Source organism: Sarcophilus harrisii, chromosome 2 (genome assembly GCF_902635505.1).
Source record: "Sarcophilus harrisii chromosome 2, mSarHar1.11, whole genome shotgun sequence".
NCBI classification, from domain to species: Eukaryota; Metazoa; Chordata; class Mammalia; order Dasyuromorphia; family Dasyuridae; genus Sarcophilus; species Sarcophilus harrisii.
This window is the reverse complement of record NC_045427.1, coordinates 256,430,740-256,457,648: the sequence shown is the minus strand read 5'-3', so window position 1 is coordinate 256,457,648 and position 26,909 is coordinate 256,430,740.

Here is a 26,909-nt window from a genome sequence, read left to right as displayed (position 1 = left end):
TTTCCCTCTTCTTCTGCCTTTTAGTTTCCCTAGCTTCCTATAGGACTAAACTCAAATACCATCTTCTGCTGTTGTTTTATCTCTGAGATTGCCTCCCATCAACTCTATATATTTCTTCCACAGTTTATCTTCCCTATTAATAGGATCTCCTTGAGAGCAAAGAATATAACTGCATTTCCTTGAATCTTGAGAGTTTAACATGGTATCTGACACTATGTGATTAATAAATGTTTGTGGACTGACTGACTGATGCTTATATCTTTGTGATCTGTGCAATTAACTTCAAAGTTCTTGATTTCTTCATCTTTAAGATACAACACATAGTTAGAATTTCTTCCTGTTATATGATGGGGCCTCTTCAATTTCCAGTCACACATTTCTCTAATAGCACTCTACTTTTGTATATTTCCTTATTATTAAGATGTCTCAGTTTGTGATTCAACCACTCTGTAAAGCAATTTGGAACTATGCCAAAGGGCTATAAAATCATACCTAACCTTTAACCTAACATTACCAATACTATTTATAAATCCCAAAAGAAATTTTTAAGAAAGGATCTATTTGATAAAAAAATATTTATAGTAGCATTTTTTTCAGGGTAATGAACTGGAAAATAAGGGGATGCCCATTAACTGGGAGTGGCTGAATAAATTGTGGTGTGTGATGTGATGGAATTGTGCTATAAGAAATGATGAGCAGGATGCTCTCAGAAAAATCTAGAAAATCCTCCATGAGCTCGTGCAAAGTGAAAACTACTGTGTACAAAGTAATAGCAATGTTGTGAAAGATCAGCTATGAATGACTGCTGTTCTCCACAATACTATGATCCAACACATCTCTGAAAGACTTATGATGAAAAATGCTATCTAAACCTATAGAAAACTGAATTGTATCTGAAGACCTGGATATATTGAAGCATACTTATTTTTTAACCTTATGTTTTTTGAGCTTTTTTGTAAGATAGTCTACATTTGCTGTCACAACATAACTTTTATGGAAATGTATTGCATAAAAAATTTCTCAATTTACTAATGCCTGTCATATGCCTCACCTTTGCCTATTGGTTGACCCAGAATTCTAATTTTTTGGATCCTATTATTTTTCATGACTCACAGTTCTGTAACACCATCAGAAGACTGTTGCTGTTAAGAAGATACAACTTCGAAGCAATAAATTGAGAAATCATTTTTACATTCAAAGGTTTTGGTAAAGGCCTTATTTCCAAAAGAGAGAGAATTGACTCAAATTTATAAGAAATCAAGCCATTCTCCAATTGATACATGGTCACAGGATACAAACAATTTTCAGGTGAAGAAATTGAAACTATTTGTAGTCATATGAAAAGATGCTCCAAATCATTATTGATCAGAGAAATGCAAATTAAGACAATTCTGAGACACCATTACACACCTCTCAGATTGGCTTAGATGACAGGAAAAAGATAATGACGAATGTTGGAGAGGATGTGGGAAAACTGGGACACTGATACATTGCTGGTGAAACTATGAACAAATACATCCATTCTGGAGAGCAATTTAGAATTATGCTCAAAAAGTTATCAAAATGTGCATACCCTTTGATCTAGCAGTGTTTCTACTGGCATTATATCCAAAAGAGATCTTAAAGGAGAGAAAGGGACCTCATGTGCAAAAATGTTTGAGTTAGCCCTCTTTGTAGTGGCAAGAAACTGGAAACTAAATAGATGCCCATCAGTTGGAGAATGGCTGAATAAGTTGTGATATATAAACATTATGGAATATTATTGTTCTGTAAGAAATGACCAACAGGATGATTTCAGAGAGGCCTAGAGAGACTTACATGAACTGATGATGCTGAGTGAAATGAGCAGAACTAGGAGATCATTATGTACTTCAACAACAATACTACATGATGATCAATTCTGATGGACATGGCTCTCTTCAACAATGAGATGATTCAAACCAATTCCAGTTTTTCAGTGATGAAGAATGCCATATATATCCAGAGAGAGGATTGTGGGAACTGAGTGTGGACCACAACATAGCATTTTCACTCGCTCTGTTGTTGTTTGCTTGCATTTTGTTTTCTTTCTCAGTTTTTTCTTTCTTGATCTGATTTTTCTTGTGCAGCAAGATAATTGTATAAATTATTTATACATATATTGGATTTAACATATATTTTAACATATTTAAGATGTATTGGATTACCTACCATCTAGGGGAGGGGATGGGGGAAAGGAGGGAAAAATTTGAACAGAAGGTTTTGCAAGAGCCAATGTTGAAAAAATTACCCATACATATGTTTCTCAAATTAAAAGCTATAATAATTAAAAGAAGAAGAAGAAGAAGAAGAAGAAGAAGAAGAAGAAGAAGAAGAAGAAGAAGAAGAAGAAGAAGAAGAAGAAGAAGAAGAAGAAGAAGAAGAAAAAGAAGAAGAAAAAGAAGAAGAAGAAATACCTTCATTCCAGGGAAAAGTTTACTATTTTAAACCTCTAAAATTCAATGATTTTAAGAAAGTAAATACTAAACAACATGATATATTTGTTATCAAGGGTCACTGAACATTTCTGACTCTTTTGAATAACTATAATTTTGTGCTTCCCTTTGTATTTTTATATTGGCTTCATTCTACTCTAAGATTCTTCCTGTGTTTTTTCTTTTCTTTTTTCTTTTCATCATTTTATAGATATCTATTAAATACTATATGATATCAAAAACTCAAAGAATGATCTCCTAGCATGATGAATGATTTATGGGAAGATATGGGTAAGAGTCACTTTTTTTAAATAGATTTTTTTATTTTTAAAATATATGTGAAGATATTTTTCAGCATTCATCCTTGCAAACCTTATGTTCCAGATTATTTTCTCTCTCCCCACAGCTTCCCCTAGACAGCAAGTAATCTGATATATGTTAAATATGTGCAATTCTTCCATATATATTTCCACATTTATCATGCTGCACAAGGAAAATTAGATCAAAAAGGGGGAAAAATGAGAAAGAAAAAAGCAAATGAACAACAACAAAAAAGGGGAAAATACTATGTTGTGATCCACACTCAGTCCCTGTATTTTCTTTCTGGATTAGATGGCTCTCTTTATCATAAGTCTCTGGGAATTGGCCTGAATCACCTCATTGTTGAAAAGAGCCACTTCCATCACAACTGATAATCACACTATCTTCTTGTTATGTACAATGTTTTCTTAGTTCTACTCACTTCAGTTAGCATCAGTTCATGTAACTCTCTCCAGGCCTTTCTGAAATCATCCTGCTGATTTTTTTTTTATAGAATCATGAGCCCATGTTGACCTTATCTTGGTGTGGGGTGTTAGGTGTTAGTCATTTCCTACTTTCTGCAAACTGTTTTCCAATTTTCCCAGCAACTTTTGTCAAATAGTGAATTTTTAATCCCAAAATCTGGAATTTTTGAGTTTTGAGGGTTTTTAAAATTTTAGTTGTTTTATTAAAGCTTTTTATTTACAAAACATATGCATGGGTAATTTTTCAAAATTGACCCTTGCAAAGCCTTCTGTTCCAAATTATCCCCTTCTTCCCACAACCCCTTCCCTTAAATGGTAGGTAGTTCAATATATGTTATATATGTTAAATCCAATATATGTATACATATTTATACAGTTATTTTGCTGCATAAGAAAAATTGGATCAAGAAGGAAAAAAAAAACTAAGAAAACAAAATGCAAGCAAACAACAATATAAAGAATGAGAATGCTATGTTGTGGTTTGCACTCAGTTCCCACAGTCCTCTCTCTGGGTGTAGATGGCTCTCTTCATCACTGAACAATTGGAATTGGTTTGAATCAACTCATTGTTGAAGAGAACGACATCCATCAGAACTGATCATTGTATAGTTTTCTTGTTGCCATGTAAAATGATCTCCTGGTTCTGCTCATTTCATTTAGCATCGGTTCATATAGGCCTCTCCAAACGTCTCTGAAATCATCCTGCTGGTCATTTCTTATTTCAATTTATTGATGCCTGTCATATGCCTCACCTTTGCCTAATGGTTGACTCAGAATTCTAATATTTTGGATCCTATTATTTTTTGGGACTCACAGTTCTGCAACATCATCAGAAGACTACTGCTGTTAAGAAGATACAACTTGGAAGCAATAAACTGAGAAATAATTTTTACATTCAAAGGTTCTGGTAAAGGCCTTATTCCACAACATTCCATAATTTATTTAGTCATTCTCCAATTGATGGGTATCCACTCAGTTTTCGGTTTCTTGCCACTACAAAGAATGCTGCTACAAATATTTTTACATATGTGGGGTACCTGTCCCTCCTTTAAGATCTTTTTGGGATATAAGACTGGTAATAACACTGTTAGGTCAAAGGGTATGCATAGTTTGATAACTTTTTGAACATAGTTCCAAACTGTTCTCCAGAATGTTTGAATCCATTCACAATTCCACTAACAATGTATCAATGTCCCAATTTTCCCACATCTCCTCCAATATACGTCATTATCTTTTCCTGTTATCTTAGCCAATCTGAGGGATGTGTAGTGGTATCTCAGAGATGTCTTAATTTGCATTTCTCTGATCAATAGTGATTTGGAGTATGTTTTAATGTGGCCATAAATAGTTTCAATTTCTTCATTTGAAAATTGTTCCTATTTTTTTTTTTTTTTTTTTTTTACCATTTATCAATTGGAGAATGGCTTGAACTATTATAAATTTGAGTCAATTCTCTATATATTCTAGAAAGAAGGCCTTTGTATCATATCCTTTGGATGTAAAAATGTTTTCCCAGTTTATTGCTTCCCTTCTAATCTTGCCTACATTAGTTTTGTACAAAAACATTTTAACTTAACATAATCAAAATTATATATTTTATAATCAATAATGGTCTCTAGTCCTTCTTTGGTTATAAATTTCTTCCTCCTCCACAAATCTGAGAGGTAAACTATCCTATGTTCTTTTAATTTGTTTATAGTATCATTCTTTATGTCTAGATCATGAACCCATTTCAACCTTATCTTGGTATATCTTATTAGGTGTAGGTCTATGCCTACTTTCTGCCATACTAGTTTCCAATTTTCCCAGTAGTTTTGGTCAAATGGTGAATTCTTATCCCAAAAGCTGGGGCCTTTGTGTTTGTCAAATACTAAATTGTTATAGTCATTGATTATTTTGTTCTGTGAATCTAACCTATTCCACTGATCAACTTCTCTATTTCTTAACCAGTACCAAATGATTTTGATGACTGCTGCTTTATAATACAATTTTAGATCTGGTATAGCTAGGCCATCTTCATTTGCGTTTCTCTTCATTAATTCCTTTGAATTTCTTGACCTTTTTTTCTTCCAGATGAATTTTGTTGTTAGTTTTTCTAGTTCAGTAAAATAGTTTCTTGGGTATTTGATTGGTATAGCACTAAATAGGATTAGTTTAGGGAGAATTGTCATCTTTATTATATTTGCTGGACCTATCTATGAGCACTTGATATTTTTCCAGTTGCTTAGATCTGACTTCATTTGTGTGGAAAGTTTTGCTTATATAGTTTTGCTTATATAGTTCCTGACTTTCCCTTGGCAGATAAATTCCCAAATGTTTTATATTATCAAAGGTCATTTTAAATGGAATTTCTCTTTGTATCTCTCACTGTTGTATTTTGTTAGTGATGTATAAGAATGCTGATGATTTGTGTGGATTTATTTTGTGTCCTGCAACTTTGCTAAAGTTATGAATTATTTCTAATAGCTTTTTAGTTGATTCTCTGGGGTTCTCTAAGTATACCATCATATCATCTGCAAAGAGTGATAATTTGGTATCCTCATGACCTACTTTAATTCCTTTAATCTCTTTTTTTTTCTCTTATTGCCAAGGGTAGAATTTCTAATACAATATTGCATTGCAATGGTGATAGTGGGCAATTTTGTTTCACCTCTGATGTTATTGGGAATGGTTCTAGTTTATCCCCATTATATATGATGCTTGCTGATGGTTTTAAATAGATACTACAGACTATTTTAAGTAAAAGTTTATTTATTCCTATATTTACTAGTGTTTTTAATAGGAATGGGTGTTAGATTTTATTATATGCTTTTTCTGCATCTTTTGAAATAATCATATGGGTTTTGTTACTTTGGTTATTGATATACTCAATTATGCTAATAGTTTTCCTAATATTGAACCAGTTGTGTATTCCTGGTATAAATCTTACTCAGTTATGATGTATTATCTTGGGGATGATTTTCTGTTAAATCTTAATATTTTATTTTAGATTTATGCATCAATATTAATTAGGAAGATTGATCTATAATTTTCTTTCTCTGTTATCTGTTTTTGTCCTACTTGGTTTAGGTATCAGAACCATGTCTGTGTCATAAAAGGAATTTGGTAGGAGTCCTTCATTCACTATTTTTTCAAATAGCTTATATAGTATTGGAGTCAACTGTTCTTTAAATGTTTGGTAGAATTCACATGTAAATTCATCTGTTAGTGGGGATTTTTTCTTAGGGAGTTGATTAATAGCTTGTTCTATTTCTTTTTCTAAAATGTGACTATTTAAGTAATTTATTTCCTCTTCTATTAATCTGGGCAATCTATATTTTTGTAGATATTCTTCAATTCACTTAGGTTATCAAGTTTATTGGCATAAAGTTGGGCAAAATAACTCATAATTATTGCTCTAATTTCCTCTTCATTGGTGAAAAGTTCTTTCTTTTCATTTTTGAGACTAACAATTTGTCTTTCCTCTTCCCTTTTTCTAATCAAATTAACTAAAAGGTTATTTTGTTGGTTTTGTCATAAAACCAACTCTTAGTTTTATTTATTAATTAAATAGTTTTTTTTTTTTTTTTGCTTTCAATTTTACTTATCTCTCCTCTTATTTTTAGACTTTCAAGTTTGGTATTTGATTGGAGATTTTTAATTTGTTTTTTTTTTTTTTTAGCTTCTTTACTTGTAAGCTGAATTCACTGATCTTTTCTTTCTCTATTTTATGCAACTAAGTATCTAGAGATTCAAAACTTCCCCTTATTACTGCTTTGGGCGCATCCCACATATTTTGGTATGTTGTCTTGTTATTGTTATTCTCTTGGATGAAATTATTGTGTCTATGATTTGCTGTTTCACCCATTCATTCTTTAGGATGAGATTATTTAGTTTCCAGTTAATTTTTTATCTATTTTCTCCTGGCCTTTTATTGAATGTAATTTTTACTGCATTGTGATCTGAAAAAAATGCATTTACTATTTCTGCTTTTCTGTATTTGATTTTTGAGGTCTTTATTTCCAATATATGGTCAGTTTTTGAATAGTTTCATGAATTGCTGAGAAGAAAGTATACTCCTTTCTGCCTCCATTCAGTTTTCTCCAAAGATCTATCATACCTACTTTTCTAATATCATATTTGCCTCTTTAACTTCTTTCTTATTTATTTTGTGGTATGATTTATTTATTTTTGAGAGAGCAAGGTTGAGATCTCCCACTATTATAATTTTGCTGTCTATTTCTTCTTGCATCTCTCTTAACTTTCTTTAGGAATTTAGATGCTACACCACTTGGTGCATAGATGTTTAATATTGATATTGTTTCATTATTTATTGTACCCATTAGCAAGATATAATTTCCTTCCTTATCTCTTTTAATTAGATCAATTTTTGCTTTTGCTTGATCTGAGATCAGGATGGCTATCTCTGCCTTTTTTTTTTTTTTTTTAACTTCATCTGAAGCATAATAGATTGTGCTCCAGCCTTTTACTTTTACTCTGTATGTATTGCTCTACTTTCAATGTATTTCTTGTAAACAACATACTGTAGGATTCTGGCTTTTAATCCAGTCTGCTATCTGCTTCTGGTTTATGGGAAAGTTCACCACATTCACATTTACATTTAAAACTAATAATTCTGTATTTCCTGCCATCTTATTAACCCCAAATTATACTTTTCTCTTTCCTTTTCCCCTTTCCCTCCTCCTCAGTATTTTACTTTTGATGACCACTTCCCTCAAAGAGTCCTCTCCCTTTAGAGCCCCTCCCTCTTTCTTATACCTTTTCCATATTGTTTGTTTTCCCTTCTATTCAACCTACCCCTTCCCTTTTCCCCTTTCCCATCCCACTTTTCTATAAAGTGAGAGACGTTTCTTGGTGAAACAAAATATGTCTAATATTTTCTCTTTTGAGCCAAATATGATGAGAGTAAGATTCATACAATGTTCATCTCCCTTCCTTCTTTCCCTCAGTTATAATAGGTTTTCTTTGCCTTCTCCTGGGATGTAATTTCCCTCATTTTGCCTCCACTCTCCTCTTTTTCCAGTACAATCTCTTTTCCACTTCTAGTTTTTTTTTTTATAACAGTAAAATCAAATTACACATGCACTCTTTGTATATACCCATAACAGAAATATAGTTCTCAAGAATTTTTTTTTTACCTTTTTATGCTTCTCTTTTGAGGTCTATATTTGGAGGTCTATTTTTTTGTTTGTTTAGTTCTGGTCTTTTCATCAGAAATAAATGGAATTCACCTATTTCATTGAATGTCCATCTATCTTCTTTCCTAAAAGAAAATGCTCACTTTAGTGGGGTAATTTATTCTTGGCTACATTCCAAGTTCCTTTGCCTTTTGGAATCTCAGATTCCAGGTCTTTAGATCCTTTAAGGTGGAAGATGCTAGATCCTGGATAATCCTTTTTGTGCCTCCTCAGTATTTGAATTTTTTTTTCTGGCTGCTTATATTTTGTTCTTAGTGTGATAGTTTTGAAATTTAACCATGGTATTTCTTGGAGTTTTAATTTTGGGGTCTCTTTCAGGAAGTGTTTGGTGAATTCTTTCAATGGCTATTTTACCTTCTGATTCTATGACATGTAGGCAGTTCTCTTTGATGATTTCCTGAAAGATAATGTCTAGGATCTTTTTTCATCATGTATTTCAGGGAGTCCAATAATCCTTAATTTGTCTCTCCTAGATCTATTTTTCAGGCTGGTCACTTTCCCAATTAGGTATTTTACAATATTCTATTTTTTCAATTTTTTTTTTGGTTTTGATCGACTGATTCTTATTGTCTCATTGAGTCACATATTTCCATTTGTTCAGTTCTGATTTTTAGTGAGTTATTTTCTTCATTTATTTTTTTTACTTTGTATTTTCCAATTGAATTTTTAAATGAGTTGTTTTGTTATATGCGATTTTTTTTTCCATTTCACAAATTTTGTTTATTAAAGAGTTATTTTCTTTTTGCATTTCGCAAATTCTTTTTCTGGAAGTTGCTTTTTTCCCCCCATTTTTTCAAATCTATCTTTTGATGAGTTATATGCTTTTCCCAGTTCATTAAGTCTATTTTGTGTTGCGTTTTCCAAACCCTCTTGGAAATTTTTCATTTCCTTTCCCCATTTTTCTTCTAGCTCTCATTTGAGATTCTTTGTGATTTCTTCTAAGAGAGCCTTGTTCAATAGGGACCAATTTATATTACCTTTTGGGGCTTTATCTGGAGATCATCTGTTTTAGTGACCTCAGGATTTGAAATCTGTTCTTCTCTTTCACCATAAAAATTATCTGTGGTTGGAGTTCTTTTTGCTTTTTTGTTCATTTTTTTTTTTTTTTAAAGTTGAGATCTGTTTTAGGGCAAGGAGATTGTCCAAGCTTGCTCTATAAGCAGCATCAGCTGTATTGGATCAGTACTGGTTGTACTGAGTCAGTATTTACTGACTGGGATCTGGGTGGGTGTGGCCAGGTCCCCTGAGATTCTGGCATTTCTGGGATTCACTATTTACCTTTAGTGTTTGTATTGGATGTTTTCTAATGTCTCTGCTGATCTACTGGCTTGCAACCAGGGCAGAGTAGTCAACACTGTTGTAAGATTCTGCATTGCACATCACCCCGTGACTCTGTGCTGTCTGTGCTCCCCAGCATCTGTGCTCGGCCTGCTTGCACTTGTCCTACCTCTCTCCGTTCCTAATTAAAACAGGATTAATTAAAATAATTAATTACAAACATAATAATTAAATAAATAATTTATAATTATTATAATGGATAATTAAAACAATTAAAAATTGCCTTTTTCTGGCAATCTTTAAAATTATCTTCTGCTGGTTATTTGTTGTACTCCTAATATTTGTGGATTCTGGCAGTCCAGAACTAATTCAGAGACTGGATTTGCTAATTAGTCTGAGGGTTGTGGGAGAAGGTCAGAAAGAAAAGTGTGTCCCCTCTACCATCTTGGTTCCACTCTACCTGCCCCCCCCCCCGGGGGGAGGTTTTCGGTTTATCAAACATTAGATTACTATAATTATTGAGTATTATGTCTTGTGTACCTAACCTATTCCACTGATCAACTACTCTATTTCTTAGCATCCTGGGATTTTTCTATCCTACCTCAAATTCTCTTGATCTTGGACGTTAATTTCATTCCTGGAATTCACACACTGGACAGATCCCCAACTCCTGAAGCCTCTCCTTATTGGTTAACTCCTTCTAGAACCTCCATTTAAGAAGAGTGCCCAGACTAGCCATCTGAAAGTTCCCTGTAGGCTGTATATTCAAGACTTTTTTCACATTAGTATCTTTGTATCCCTCCCCCTATTTTCAGCTTCCTTTTATGTGTTGTCTTTCCTTATTATATTGCCAGGGACTATTTCTTTATGCTTATATTTGTATTTCCCGAGCTTAGCACAGTGCCTGGAACATAGGAAGCATTTAACAAATATTTGTTGACTTACTGACTACAAAATAGCATTTGGAATATATCTATGAGAAGTTTCAAGCTACTCACTTGGAATTTGTATTCCTCATGCTTGTTTCTTCAGTGCTTAGCATTGGTGCCTGACTCATAATCAACATATAGCTTCTGATTGACATTTGACATATAATGGTGAGAAGTTTCAAACTTACAGTCTCCTTAAAAGATCAGCATAACTCAGAATTTAAAAGCAAAACTTTTGACTGAGAGTCAGACATCTTAAAAACAAGGTATACAAGCAGATGAAAATTCCTTCATTGAGCAGATTTATGATATTCATATAATGAAGAGTTTTGATTTCTCTGTGCAGCCAAAGGCTTAGTACTTTAAAAAATTCTTAGTCTATATTTATAACATTTGCTAGATTCTGGGATGAATCTCAATTGTTATTCTCTTGGAGAGAAATTTTAAGTACTATTTCATTTCCATTTTTTTCTTTGTAATTTTTAAAAGAATCATAGCAGTACATTGTATGGAAATATTTTCAACAAAAAACTTCTCTTAAAGGTAGTTTCTTTAAAAGAATGGGCCTGTAGTAGTTGTCATAATTGGTTAGGTATGTATTTATATAGGCTCAGCCTGGCCAGTGAACAGAGTGAGTGGCTGCCAATGTGATAAGATTTTAAAAGCACCAGAAGTCCTTTTACAAAACGAATCATCCATATGACTCTTTGGTGCCCCAAATGCCACCATTATAATTTCCTTCTCTTTGTTTATTCCAAATTGCTGGGTCCCATGAGAAGATACTAATATACTTTGCTGAGACATTTTCTGTATCAGATTAATTTATATCTTAATAAATAAATTAATTAATTAACAAGCATTTATTAAATGTTTACTATATGCCAAGCACTGTTAACTATTAAAAATACAAATAAAAAGAATGAAACAATTCCTACTCTTAAAGACCTTACATTCTATTCAGCTTGAGTCGTTCTCATCATATTATGAATAAGCTTATTAGATCCTTTGATAGGAAGATTTAGTAAAAAATAAGGTTTGTAAGAGTTAAGGGAAAAGGAAGGAGAATAGAACATGAGTCCACCAAATGTGGACCGAGAAGGTCACACCAAGAAGAAGTGAAATGGTGAAATTTTGCTAAGGTCTGCCAAATAATTATGTAACTTTGGATATAGGAGAATCCGAATGCAAATAATACTCCTTTTGGGTAGGTTTAACCCATCTCTGTTGAGAATATGTGAGTTCCTTCTTTGAAGACAATTTAAAGACGATCTAGTGTTAAATCTAGAAAGGATTTGGTCCCTTCGCAATTTCTTTAGGGTCACCTAATAAAATAAAATCACTTGCATTTGAAGATGAGAATTCATCAGGAGCCTAATTTAGGGACATTTTCAGTTAATAAGGCAATTAAAAAGCATTTATTAAGCATTTACTATGTGCCAGGTACTATGTTAACCACTAAAGATAGAAAGAAAGGCAAAACTAGTTCCTACCCTCAAGAAGCTCACATTCTAGTGGAAAGGACAACATGTTAATAACAAGGAATAAAATGATAATATGGAAAAGATAGAAAATGATCAATCCTGACACTTGTTTGTAGAGTTGAGTGGCTATAGTTAAAGTAGGCTGTATTTTTGGTTCAGATTTTTGGGAATCTCACAGGATATTTATATTTTACAACCTTACTCTTTCTGGAAGACAATTGCATAATTGGCCATGGAATATAAGATAGGAGAAAGTATTGAGTGTGGGCTTTGGTATTTATGACTGCTGAATTTAATTTAATGTTAATTTTCTTTTTTACTCTCTTATGGGTATAACAGAAAGGGGAAAAGTTGGGGTTTTTCCCACCCTCCTGCCCACATACCTCTCCACCTGTTTGATTTTGTACAAATGGAACATATGTTAACATAACTCATACTTTATGTTAGTTGCCATTTCAGAAAATTGAGAAAGTCTTTTTTGTCCCAACTCTGAGAATATCTTGAGCTCTTTTGTGAAGAGACCTGTGTCTTAATAAGCTGGAAGGGAAATTAGAAGTTAGTTTTCATAGTTCCCAAGAGACAAAGGTCTTTAAATGTGAGTTTTGAATATCAGAATATTTTATTTCTTCTTAAATCATATCATATACTATGACATGTCCCAATTTAACAAAATAAATTAGTTCCAAAGAGTAAACATTTTTTGGTGCTGTTAATTTGCTTGGGTCCCATAATTTCTCATTCTGAAGGGTGTATAAGTGAGTTAGTCTTTGCAGCTTCTGCTCTGTAGTTTCTAGCCAATGACTGTAGTTTTTTTTTTTAATCAGTTTTATAGATGACAGAAAGAACAAAATCTTTGTTCTGTCATTTTCTTTGTTGTGAATAATTTAGTTTATTTGGTATGTAGTTTTACTAATAGTTGCATGGTCCAAGACACCAGTATCTAATTTATATCCAAGAAAAATACATTGTTTCACTCACTGTAATGCAGTATGTCTATTCCATTGACTTCAGAAAAATAAACATACCCTCAATACCAGATGCTTCCAGAAGAATCAGAGCTAATGACTATGGCTCTGTTTGTTTTTAATCATTTACATTTCACCAAGAAAAGTCCACTGACAGGTGTAAATATACATATGTTTTATGAAACTTAAATTATTTTAAAATTATATCCTAAGGATAGTAAAGTCTACATTCTGAGTAATATAAAACTCACCTAAAATTCAACTATATATTTTATAATTTCTTGGAGGTTATTTGAATCTTAGAATTTTGGGGAGAAAAGCTGAATTCTAATGGGTAAATGTGAAATATACTCACCTGGGTGCTTGTGGGGGCTGTCACAAAAATGCCTTAGGCATTCTTCTATATGAATATTGGAGAGAATTGCTATTCTATAACTCTAGAATTTTAGAGTGGTAAAGGACCTTTGGGATCAAATATCCTAGCTGCCTTATTTTAAAGCTGAAGAAGTTGAGGCAAGAGAGTTTGACTGCCTTGGCAAGGGTCACAGTGTTTAGTGTCAGGGATTTGAACATGTGTCTTTGCTTTATCCTATGCTGCCATTTCTTCTTCTCTGCTGTTTCCAGTTACAGATAGAACCAATGTATGGTTTGGTATATTACAACATGAAAAAGGAAATAGCTACGACACACATTTTCTAGCTAGAAGAATTCTCTACTCTTCTCCCCCCAAAATAACATGAAAATAACTCCTAATTTTAGACATTGTTAAGTTGTCTTATTTTGAGATATAGCTTAATCTATCTGTTATTCACATCTTAATATTCACTCTGAATTGACTATGGCAAGCATCTTCTGATCTTGCTAATTTACATATGTACTTCCTGGAAACTTTCTTAGAGTTTTAAAAAATTTCATTCTTGAATCTTTCCCTCACCTTCCTATCTCCTTCATTTACTAAGAAAGCAAAAATGAATAAGTAAAATAGATTACAAATATGAGTATATATATATATATATACATACATAGATGTATATATGTACATGTAAATTTATATATATTGTTCTAAAAATAAAAAAAAAGAAAAGAAGAAACATGTAGTCTGTTTCCTAGTTCTTTCTTTAGAATTAGCATGTTTCATGATGAGTCTTTTGAAACTAATGTGATTCATTGTGTTGATCAGAGTGCCAACTCTTTGTAATACTATTATTTTTATTATTTTTTGCTGAGGCAATTGGGGTTAAGTGACTTGTCCAGGTCACACAGCCAGGAAGTGTTAAGTGTAGGAGATCAAATTTGAACTCAGGTCCTCCTGACTTCAGGGCTGGTGCTCTATCTGTTACATCAACTAGCTGCCCCTCAATATTACTATTATTGTAAACAACTTATGAATCTCTAGTTCTACTTACTTCATTTTGTATCAGCTCATGCAAGCCTTCTGAGTTTTATTTTTCCTGAAACCATCTCCATCATTTCTCATATCTCTAAAATATCTAAATTTATATCTATTAAAATATCTAAAATTATAATCATATACAATTTATTCAATCATTCTTCAGTTATTGGACATTTTCTCAGTTTCCAATTCTTTGTCATGAAAAAAAAGTTGTTGTAAATATTTTGTATGCATATACACCTTTTGACTCAGCAATCCCAATTTAATAGCTTTTTATGCTTATTTACAAATTGCTTTCCAGAATGGCTTTCAGTTCATAGTTATCTAAGAGAATATTTAAGAGCCTATTCTGCTACATCCCCTGAAGTATTAGTAAACCTGTGCTCATTAGCCTCTACATATTGTGTACAAATCTGTTCCACTGATCAACCATTCCATTTCTTCTCCAGCAAAAATTGTTTTGATGATTATAGCTTTGTAGAGTTGGGAGGTGCCCTTCCTTCACATTTTTTCATTGATTTCCTTGGTATTTTTGCTGAAGTTTTGTTTTGTTATCTTTGTCAGTCTATTAAAGAACTTAAAATCATTGAATCAAAAAACAAAGAAAATTGCACATCCAAATTTCGTATATACATGATTTGAGACAGAAGTAAATTGACTAAGCTGAGTCTGCAAGTAAACCATCATACCTTCTGAATCCTAGAAATATGTTTTTTTCATCTCCATGAATATAAAAAGAAATAAAAAAAATATTCCTCCTCCAGATGAAGCTTATTATGATTTTTTGAAGCTCTGAAAAGTAATTCTTTGATAGTTTTATTGATATTCATGGAATAAGTAAATTAATTTAGATATTGTCATTTTATTATATTAGCATCATATATCCATAAAGCAATTAATAACTTTACAGTTATTTATATTTGTCAGAAATTTTTCTTTTAAAGCTTTTCCTTTTGAATTTTATTGACAGTACTGAAAGGTTGATGATTTGTTTGATTTATTTTATAATCTAAAACTTTGATGAAGTTGTTTTGTTTAATTTTTAAATTGGCTGTCTACGATTTTCTGGGGGTTATCATCTGCAAAAATAATGATAGTTTTGTTTCCAAGTTTCCTCTCTTTATTCCTTCTATTCTTTTTTTCTTGTCTTATTGCTAAATTTAGCACTTCCAGTAAAATCCTGAAGAGTGATGATAGTAATGGCCATCCTTCTTTCACATCTGATCTTACTGGAAAAGATTCCAATTTATCCCCATTTCAGATAACGCATATTCTTGGTCTTAGATACCGTTTATTATTTCAAGGAAAACTCCATTTATTCCTTAGCTTTCTTTTTAAGGGGAACAGGAACTATATTCTATCAAAAATATTTTTCTTCATTTATTGAAATAATTATGATTTTGATTTTTATTAATATAATTACTCTAATAATGTTGTAATTTCTCTAATATTGATGTTTCAGAATACCTTTTACATATTTGTTTTATTCCATCCTTTATCTTGGAAAAACCTGAGCTAGCATCTGGCAAAGTCTATGGCTCATCAGAGTTCACAGTGCTGATTGGACTTTGCTTTGGAGAAACAGAAAAAAAGTTATCAGTGAAGAAAGTGGGCAAGGGGCACTCAGAAACATGATGCAATAAATAAACATTAAGGGGTAAACAAAAAAGGCAGGGAACATGAAGGGTCAGAGATGAGAAGTATCATCAGAGGCAGAGTAAAGATCCAAAAATGGTTGTCTGAATAATGATAAATGTAATTTATTTTATGTAATTTTAAAATATTTATTGCTTTTAAGTATATCCCCTCTACTATTCTCTTTCAGCATTTGCTTTTATTATTATTATTAATTAAAGACTTTTATTTACAAAGCATAAGATATGGGTAATTTTTCCAACCTTGATCCTTGCATAACCTTTTATTCCAAATTTCCCCCTTCTTCTCCTCACCCCCTATGCTAGCTGGCAGGTTAATATATATTGAAATACATGCTAGATACAATAAATGTAGATATATTTATACAGTAATCTTATTGCATAAGAACAATCAGATCAAGAAGGAAGAGAAAAAAAAAACTGAGAAAGAAAACATAATGCAAGCAAATAACAGAGAGTAAGAATGTTTTGTTGTGTTCCACACTCAGTTCCTATGGTTCTCTCTCTGGGAGTAGATGGCTCTCTTCATCACTGAATAACTGGAACTATTTTGAATCATTTCATTGTTGAAGAGAACCATGTCCATCCATTGTATAGTATTATTGTTGCCATGTATAATGATCTCCTGTTTCTGCTCATTTCACTTAGCACCAGTTCACGTAAATCTCTCCAGGACTTTCTGAAATCATCCTGCAGGTCGTTTCTTACAGAACAATATTATTCCATGTAATGCTCTGGTTAGCTTTCTGGAGGGCCTTTGGATCAGCCTTGGTCTCAACAGAATAATCACCATGAGAATAGTCAGGGATAAAGTCCAAAGTCTTTATTGTCTCCTTCAGTCAGCAGAGCCCCCAAGTTGGGATGGCAAAATGTTCAGTTGGTTTCTAGAGCCCCGACAGTGGGATGGATTAAAATATAGTGTCCAGACTAGCTCTCTGGAGGATCTTGGGACCAGCCCAAGTCCTTGGTCTTCTCCACTAAGACGAAGTAGAAAAGTGACAAAGGCAGGAGAACCACTGTGAGGCTGGTCAAGTCTTCTCCTTTGACCGAGTTTGTCCCCAGTTCATATACTCTATTACAATTAAATCAATTCATCATAGTGAGTATAAACCAATCATTATATCACATTATTTGTTGTAAGATTAAATCAATCATACTGAATTAGAGAACTATTAATCACCATGCTAAACTAGATAACAATTGTCTTATCAATTCCACTGAGTTACCACCTTCTAAGAATCCTTGCCTCAAGTATATTTCTCCAGAGTTCTGGCCCATTACAATTCCATAATATTCATATACCATAATTTATTCAGCCATTCTCCAATTGATGGGCATCCACTCAGTTTCCAGGTTCTTGCCATTACAAAGAGAGCTGCCACAAACATTTTGGCACATACAGGTCCTTTTTCCTACTTTAGGATCTCTTTGGGATATAATCCCAGTAGAAACATTGCTGGATCAAAGGGTATGCACAGTTTGATAACTTTTTGAGCATAATTCGAAATTGCTCTCCAGAATAGCTGGATCCATTCACAGTTCCACCAACAATGTATCAGTGTCCCAATTCTAACATCCATCATTATCTTTTCCTGTCACCTTAGCCAATCTGAGAAATGGATAATGGTATCTCAGAGTTGTCTTAATTTGTATTTCTTTGATCAATAGTGATTTGGAGCACTTTAAAAAAATTTTTTAATAGTTTTTTATTTATAAGTTATATGTATGGGTAATTTTTTACAGCACTGATAATTACCAAACCTTTCATTCCAATTTTTTTCCCTCCTTCCTCCCACCTCCTCCCCTAGATGGTAGGATGACCAATACATGTTAAATATGTTAAAGTATAAATTAAATACAAAATAATATAATGTCAAAAGTTATTTTCTTACAAAAGAATCAACTAAATATTGTACTTACCTGTAAGGCAATCAAAAATGCAGGTGGGCAAAAATATGGGTTGAATTTATGTAATGGTTCTTAGTCATCTCCCAGAGTTCTTTTGCTGGGTGTAGCTGGTTCAGTTCATTACTGCTCTATTGGAATTGATTTGATTCATCTCATTTCTGAAGAGGCCCATCACAATTGATCGTTGTGAAGACCGTGTGTTTTTAAAATCAGCAGGAGTCCAGAGTTCAGGTTAGGGGAAAATCGTCAGTCTTTATTCTCAGTGAAGAAGGATCGGAGGTGGAAGAAATGGCGGCAATGTGTGCAGCTGAGTCAAAACAAAGACCCACAGCCACACGACCAGCAGCTGGGAGAAAAGCCCGGTCCAATCTCTCCCAGCTTTCTTCCTGTTCTCTCTCTGCCTCCACCCCCAAAATCCTTTCCTCCAACACATCAGGACTTGCAGGAATGGGCAGGGTCCATTCTTTATCCAAATAAATAAGTTGTTAATTTAGTCAATATTGGGGCCAAGTGCATCAACTCAAACCTCAGCCCATTACATCCCCTTTTTTTTTTGAAAACGTTCATGCCATCCCTGACTTGGGAGGTCAGAGCCCCAAGGGGAGGTGATCACACCTCAACTCTGGAAAGGTTAGCACAAAAAGGGAGATGATCCGCCCTTTCCTGACATCTCAGGAAGGGAGAAAAGCACCAAAGGGAAGTGGGGTTGAGGGGGTTTCTGGGCTGAAGGGTCTTTTATACAAACCCGCATGGGAGGTTTACAACACATGAATAACCCAAAGAGGCTTTGGGATGATCTCCCCGTCAGTAGGCTCAATGTGGTAACAAACATGAATTTACAAAGTAGCAAAAGCAAACAATATAAATCAACATGGTGTTGGAAAAGATCACTAATCTGAGTCCTAGAAGGAGGAAAACAACAGTCCCATAACCCTTTCTTCACAGCAAGAGATGTCAAACCAATCTTTGTCCATTTTCACATGTCGGAATCCAATGTCCCCCTAGTTTTGAAGTCCCTGCAACGTCTTTTTTTTATGTTTGGAACCAATATTCCTGCAGATTTTAAGTCTTAACAGTTTTCATTTCCAGAGAATCCAATGATTCCTGAGGGTTTTAAATCCAACAATTTTTGTGTCCATGGTCAAATCCATAACTGCCACGCTCTTTCAATGAAGCACAATCAGCAACAGAACCACCCCGATATTTCTTGGGTTTCTTTGTTTCAAGGTTCTCTCCTCTGTGATGGACAATGGTATGGCTCATTCACCCATCTGATTCCTTCTCCACCTTAGGAACAAGCAAACCCTTCCCCAAAGCGTTAGCCTATCTTCCTTTCATTCACCACTTTCTGGGTCTTCCACATCACCCGGCGATTATCTAAAGATAGTAGGGTCCTGGACACCGACCTTCCGTTTATAAAACCTGTTCTGGGCCATATCTTTTCAAAATCAAAAAGTTAATAGTAAAAGGGCTAGATTTAAAGTTCTTTAGGGGTTACCGGTCCCCCTTTCTTTTGTTTTTTGGAGGGCTTTTATTTGTTTCTCTCTCCCTATTGCCGTCCTGAATTGAAAGGTATGCCGTGGTTTAAAATTTATACTGTCACAAAGGTGCAAAATGTTTCAATATAAGCAGGACCATTGTCTGTTTTATTGCTTGGCACACCAAATGGCAAATCTTGTAGAGAATTAGTGACCACCGCCTGTCTTTTTGCTCTCCCATTTGGGTAACGAAAGGTGTTACCAAACATGGATGAAAGACAGCACCAAAGATTTATAATGGGTCACATCCATTTGCCAGATTTCATTGGGTCCAAACCACGAGGTTCTTCCTGGAGGCAGTGTGGGCGGGCAAGGAAGTGCGCAGGTTTTTACTATCTCTAGCTTCCTTTTTTATTCCAAATTTCAAAATGAGCCCTGATGAATTTTGAATAGATCCTGGGCCCGGGAATAAAGGGGATTGACCAACATGTTAGAAATATCTCCTTTGAATTGCCACAAATATGGGACCCGGAAGTCTACTATAAATGGACATTAATATAGATCTTACCTGATGTTTTCACTTGCTCTTGGTTTTTAAAACTGATATATATTAGGGCTGCAATTTTATTTGGGCTGGGAACTTTAACACCTACTGAAAGGCCAATCAGATATTAATTTAGACCCTGGATAATAAGTAAGAGCAGAATTATCCGTTTTCATTCTGCTGAGGGACTGAAAAAGTTCTGACTACTCTTTTATAGTTAGATCATGAGGTACACAGCACAAATATTATGTTTTAGATCATCCGTGAAGATATTGGTCCTTAAGAGGAACAGAAACTTTTTTTCTTAAAAGAATCCATCGAATTATTAATAATCGGTTATCTTTAATGGAGACCCTGTAAAAAATTTGAATGGCTAAAAAATTTCCACTTGGGATGGTCTCACAACACACATTAATTTGTGTATTTATAAAATTTATCGTAGGTCTTGTCCCAAAATTTCTGCTCCTTGTGGCCTTTAATAAAATTACCACAAGCACTGGGTAGGTTTTTTCTGGTTTGGCGGGAGGTTCACCCCCTTATCCACTTCTCCTTATGAAGGACTCTGTGGGTGCCTCTTTTGGCAAAAAACGATATCTCGGGTTTTGGTGACTCTTTCAACCACATTGGATAAAGCCAGTTCAACTTCTCTCAAAGCCTTTTGAGCTTCTTTTTGTAAGCTGGTGTGGTGAATTTGACTGTCTCCCCTTAAAATGTCATATAACAGGTTGATAGGTATCAAACCTAACACTGGTGCATCCATTGGATACTCCTTCAATTTCTGAAAATATTCAATGTGTTTAGCTTTTCTTTTTAAGGGACAGTTTTTGAACTTAAAAGCACCTTAGGGTTACTTCAATCCAAATATTGAAAAGGAGCATTCTTTGAATTTTTTTGGTGTTTATAATTTTAATTCCTTAGTTTTCATGGTCTTTTGTAGACATGTTTCATTTTGTTCCTCAGGTGCCATCCCAAAATGTCATCCGTAAATTAAATAATAACTTTGGAATGCCACTGACAAAACAGCAGCAACATCATTTTTGACACATAGTAGGGCTATTTTTCATTCCCTGTGGCCTTCCATTCAATCTTTTAAAGGCTCATAAGTTAAGCTGGGCACGAAAAGGCAAATCTTTTATCCTCCTTATCCAGAGGATAGAATAAAACAATCTTACTATGACCCAAAGAGGCCATTTCTAGGCAACTAGGGAGGAGATGGAAGTCCGGTGAAGAGTTCCCATAGTTTCCATCTGTTCATTCCTTTTCAAATCCATTAACATCCTCCATTTTCCAGATTTCTTTTTCACAACAAACACTGGGAATTAAGGACTTAGAGAAGGTTTTAAGTTCCGGTCAAGCTGCTCCTTCTATATCTAAAAGGCCGAATTTTTCTTTACTTAAGGGCCCTGTTCTATCCACACTGGTGTATCAGTTTTCCATTGGATGGAACAGGTGGGTGGCGGGGCCTTCACGCAGCCCTGCTTAAAAAAAAGTACCTTTAACCCTAATTGCTGTAAAACGTCTCTTCCCCACAGTTGGTGGGTTTTTCTATAAAAAGGAGTAAAAACCCTGTTTTGCCTTCAAAAGTCCATCTCATGGGGCCAACTTCACGTTTATCCCCCGCCAGACATGAGGTGTCTGCTTTAATTTTGGCCGTGACTGGGCCATGGAATTTAATGACCGTCCGATCTGCCCAGTGTCCCAATCCTTCCAATGGAAGGCCATTTATAGACTGTGAGCATGGTGGTCAGTTTTGCTCATCCAGTAATTGTGGTTCGTGATCGAAACAGAATCTGGGTGACATCCCCTTATTAGTTCTGTAGAAAACCGTGCTACTTTTCTCCTGGGTGATCAGTCACAATTGTCTGCCTTTTGGTGCTGGGAATTTATCACATTCCCCGTTTCCCACATCAGGTGTGGATGGATACTTTTTGTACATTCCTCAGGAGGTAAAATGGTCAAGCCCTACTGTGCCTAGGCAAAGGGGCCCAAAGGTGGGAGGAACAGATTTCCCCTCTCCAGGGGGTTTGTTGTCTCATGCATAAACTCTATTTTTCTAATTGTAACCCTTTTCCCATCAGGTTGCTTCCTGGCTGATTGGTTGTAATCCCTTTCTCCCCATCATATGGCTTCCTGGCTGATTGGTATATTGGGTATTGGCCGCCTGACCCTCTGGGGCACCATTTGCCATCTAAAGTTTTTGCCTGGGGCCCTGGGCTGGGCCCCCATCCTGTTCCCCTAACCTTCAACCTTTAGGTCCAATGGAAGCCTCTGTTGCATTTTGGACATGGGGTACTGGGTCTTTTCTCCCACCCTGCTTTCTCACTCTGCCTCTGTCCAACATTGGCTTTCAGATGCCCTCTTTAACACTGAAAATTTGCGGTTTCTCTAAAGTCTTGCCAGAAGGGACCCCTGTCTACCATGTTGGGATCTTGGGAAGTCTGCATCATAGTCTGGCTATAAAAGGCATTTGCCCACTGGGAAGCGCTTATGAACTCCTCTGGAGCATCCTTGATCCTAGTATAATCCTTCTGCACACCTTTGCATTTTCCTTAAATTTTATTAAAACATCTTTGATGAATTTTCCCCATTAGTTCTTGTGATAAAGGTCTGAAAATCCCACAAAGTGCAAAGGGTTCATCTGGCCCTTGTTTATTTTTTTGAAGGTCACCTTTTATTTTTTGGCAAAATCCAGCTTTTAGCATTAACAATTTGCTCATATGTGCACTGGATAATCTTCTTGCGTGCGCTGCTTGGACCCATACCTTGTTATGGGTGATCCCAGCATGAAACATTGACTTTTTGTTGGGCTTGTTCCTAAAGCTCACTATTTTCAGAAAGCCCTGTAATTTTGTCCGGTTCTAGGCAACCTTGCTTAGATTTCCGTCATTGGGTCAAGTTTCAAAAGTTTGTTAGCATCCAAAGCTGATATATAAAATTTTTTTGGTCTTTGATGATTTCTATTTAAAATATTTCGACTTTGTTGACCCGGAGGCATTAAACTGGGAAATTACAGGAAAATTGGGGCTGGAGCCCTGACCCCACGCCTTTTCTTTGGCCGTCATTAAGCCCTCTTGTAATATACTCATAATTGGATACTGGGGATGCTGGGGGGGTGGTGCTGGTGCTGTCACTGCCCCTCCCTCCCACTGCCCCTCCTCCCTCCATCCTGGAGGGTGGAGTTGATGGAGGAAATTCAATCACTTGCTCCTGAGGTGGGCTGAGCTGCCTCCTGAGGTGGAAAGTCACCACGCCTTGCTCACTTAAGTCTCCATGCCCTGTGGGGATATGGTCATTAATTCTTCATTGCCTTCCTCCTTAATTCAGACCTCCTCTTTGGCTCTCTGAGCCGGGAGCAATGGTTTTTTCCTTCTTCTAGGGATAGGGTTTCTAATGCTAACTGAATTATATTGTATAAACAAAATCCTCAATGGAAATTGAATGAGGACCGTTTTCATTGTAATATGAGACATCTGTTGTTCCAACCAGGGACCAGATCTCAGATATCTGCTCCTGCTCTACAACCAAGGGAGATGCGGTTTAATGTACCCAGAAGTCTAGCTACCTGTTCCCAAGTTATAAGTACCTTATCCTTCTATCAGCTTAAGCATGCTTTCATAGCACCACTAGTGGGTGGAGTTGAAGGTTGAAGGGTTGAAGGGGTTGGGGCGGGGATGGAGAGTCTTTAGCTAGCATTTGTCCCATTTTAGTCAAAAAAAAAGATTACTGGTTTAGTTTTAAGAAAATAAGTTCCCTGTTTGTCTATTAACAATACTCACCCAAGTTCCTGGTCACTGGAGACTTCTTCAGTCCTTGGTTCCCATCGTTGGGCGCCAAATGTGAAGACCGTGTATTTTTAAAATCAGCAGGAGTCCAGAGTTCATGTTAGGGGAAAATCGTCAGTCTTTATTCTCAGTGAAGGATCGGAGGTGGAAGAAAATCGGCGATAGCAATGTGTGCAGCTGAGTCAAGAAGCTAGCTAGACCCGCAGCCACATGACCAGCAGCTAGGAGAAAAAGAACCCAGGCCCAATCTCTCCCAGCTTCTCTTCCTGTTCCTCTCTCTGCCTCCACCCACCAAATCGTCATTTCCTCTACAACACATCAGGACTTGCACTGAGAGTGGGCAGGGTCCATTCTTTATCCAATCATGTATATTAATAGAGTATTGCCCAATTACTATTTAGCCTCACGTACTTGGGACCTAAGTGCATCAACTCAAACCTTAGCCCATTACAAATCGTCATATAGTATTGTTGTTGAAGTATATAATGATCTCCTGGTCCTGCCCATTTCACTCAGCATCAGTTCATGTAAGTCTCTTCAGGCCTTTCTGAAATCATCCTGTTGGTCATTTCTTACCTAACAATAATATTCCATAATATTCACATACCACAATTTATTTAGCCATTCTCCAGTTGATGGGCATCTACTCAGTTTCCAGTTTGTGTCCACTACAAAGAGGGCTGTCACAAACATTCTTGCACATACAGGTCTCTTTCCCTTCTTTAAGATCTCTTTGGGATATAAGCCCAGTAGTAACACTGTGGAGCACCTTTTAATGTGGCCACAAATAGTTTCAATTTCTTCATCTGAAAATTATCTCTTCATATCTTTTAACCATTTATCAATTGGAGAATGTCTTGAATTATTATAAATTTGAGTCAATTCTCCATATATTTTAGAAAGGAGGCCTTTGTATCAGGTCCTTTTGATGTAAAAATGTTTTCCTAGTTTATTGATTCCCTTCTAATCTTGTTATTTTAACTTAATATAAACAAAATTATATATTTTATGATCAATAATAGTGTCTAGTTCTTCTTTGGACACAAATTCCTTCCTCCTCTACAAATCTGAGAGGTAAACTATGCTATGTTCTTCTAATTTGCTTATAATACCATTCTATGATATTATGATCTATGTCTAGATCATGAATCCATTTCAACTTTATCTTGGTATATGGTGTTAGGTGTGGGTTTATGCCTACTTTCTGTCAAACTAGTTTCCAATTTTCCCAGTAGTTTTGGTCAAATAATGAATAATGAATTACCAAGCTGGGGCCTTTAGGTTTGTCAAATACTAGATTGGTATAGTCATTGGCTATTTTGTTCTGTGAACCTCAACCTGTTCCACTGATTAACTTCTCTATTTCTTAACCAGTACCAAATGGTTTTGATGACCACTCCTTTATAATACAGTTTTAGATCCGGTACAGCTAGGCCATCTTCATTTGTTTTTCTCTTCATTAATTCCTTTGAAATTCTTGACCTTTTTTTCTTCCAGATGAATTTTGTTGTTAGTTTTTCTAGTTCAGTAAAATAGTTTATTGGGCATTTGATTGGTATAGCACTAAATAAATAGATTAGCTTAGGGAGAATTGTCATCTTTATTATATTCAATGAACCTATCCATGAGCACTTAATATTGTTTCAGTTGCTTAGATCTGACTTTGTGTGGAAAGTTTTGCTTATATAGTTCCTGACTTTCCCTTGGCATATAAATTCGCAAATATTTTATATTATCAAAGGTTAAATGGAATTTCTCTTTGTATCTCTTTCTGTTGGATTTTGTTAGTGATGTATAAGAATGCTGATGATTTATGTGGATTTATTTTGTATCCCGCAACTTTTCTAAGTTGTAGATAATTTTTAATAACTTTTCAATTGATTCTCTGGGGTTCTCTAAATATACCATCATATCATCTGCAGAGTGATAATTTGGTTTCCTCATTACCTACTCTAATTCCTTTAATCTCTTTTTTCTTCTCTTATTGCCAAGGCCAGCATTTCTAATACAATATTGAATAACAATGGTGATAAAGCGGCAACCTTGTTTCACCCCTGATGTTATTGGGAATGGTTCTAATTTATCCCCATTATATGTGATGCTTGCTGATGGTTTTAAATAGATGCTACTGACTATTTTAAATAAAAGTCCATTTATGCCTGTACTCACTAGTGTTTTTAATAGGAATGGATGTTGGATTTTATTAAATGCTTTTTCTGTATCTATTGAGATAATCATATGGTTTTTGTTAATTTGGTTATTGATATAATCAATTATGGTAATGGTTTTCCTAATATTGATCCAGCTCTGCATTTCTGGTATAAATTGTACTAAATTTTGGTGTAGTATCCTAGGGATGATTATCTGTAATCTCTTTGCTAATATTTTATTTAGGATTTTTGCATCAATATTCAATAGGGAGATTGGTCTATAATTTTCTTTCTCTGTTTTTGTCCTACCTGGTTTAGGCATCAGTACCATGTCTGTGTCATAAAAGGAATTTAGTAGGAGTCCTTCATTCTCTATTTTTTCACATAGTTTACATAGTATTTGGAGTTAATTGTTCTTTAACTGTTTGGTAATCATCCATTTCACTTAGATTATCAAATTTATTGGTATAAAATTGGGCAAAGTAACTCCTAATTGCTCTAGTTTCCTCTTCATTGGTGGATAGTTCTCCCTTTTCATTTTTGAGACTAACAATTTGATTTTCCTCTTTCCTTTTTCTAATCAAATTAATGAAAGGATTTTGTTGTTTTTTTCATAAAAACCAACTCTTAGTTTTATTCATTAATTCAATAGTTTTTTTAGTTTCAATTTGATTGATCTCTCCTTTTATTTTTAGAATTTCAAGTTTGGTATTTGATTGGGGATTTTTAATTTGTTCTTTTTCTAACTTTTTTAATTGCAAGCCCAAATTTTTGATCTTCTATTTCTTCATTTTATGCCAGTAAGCATCTAGAGACATAAAATTTCCCCTTATTACTGCTTTGGTTGCATCCCTCAAATTTTGGTACATTGTCTCATTATTGTCATTCTCTTGGATGAAATTATTGTGTC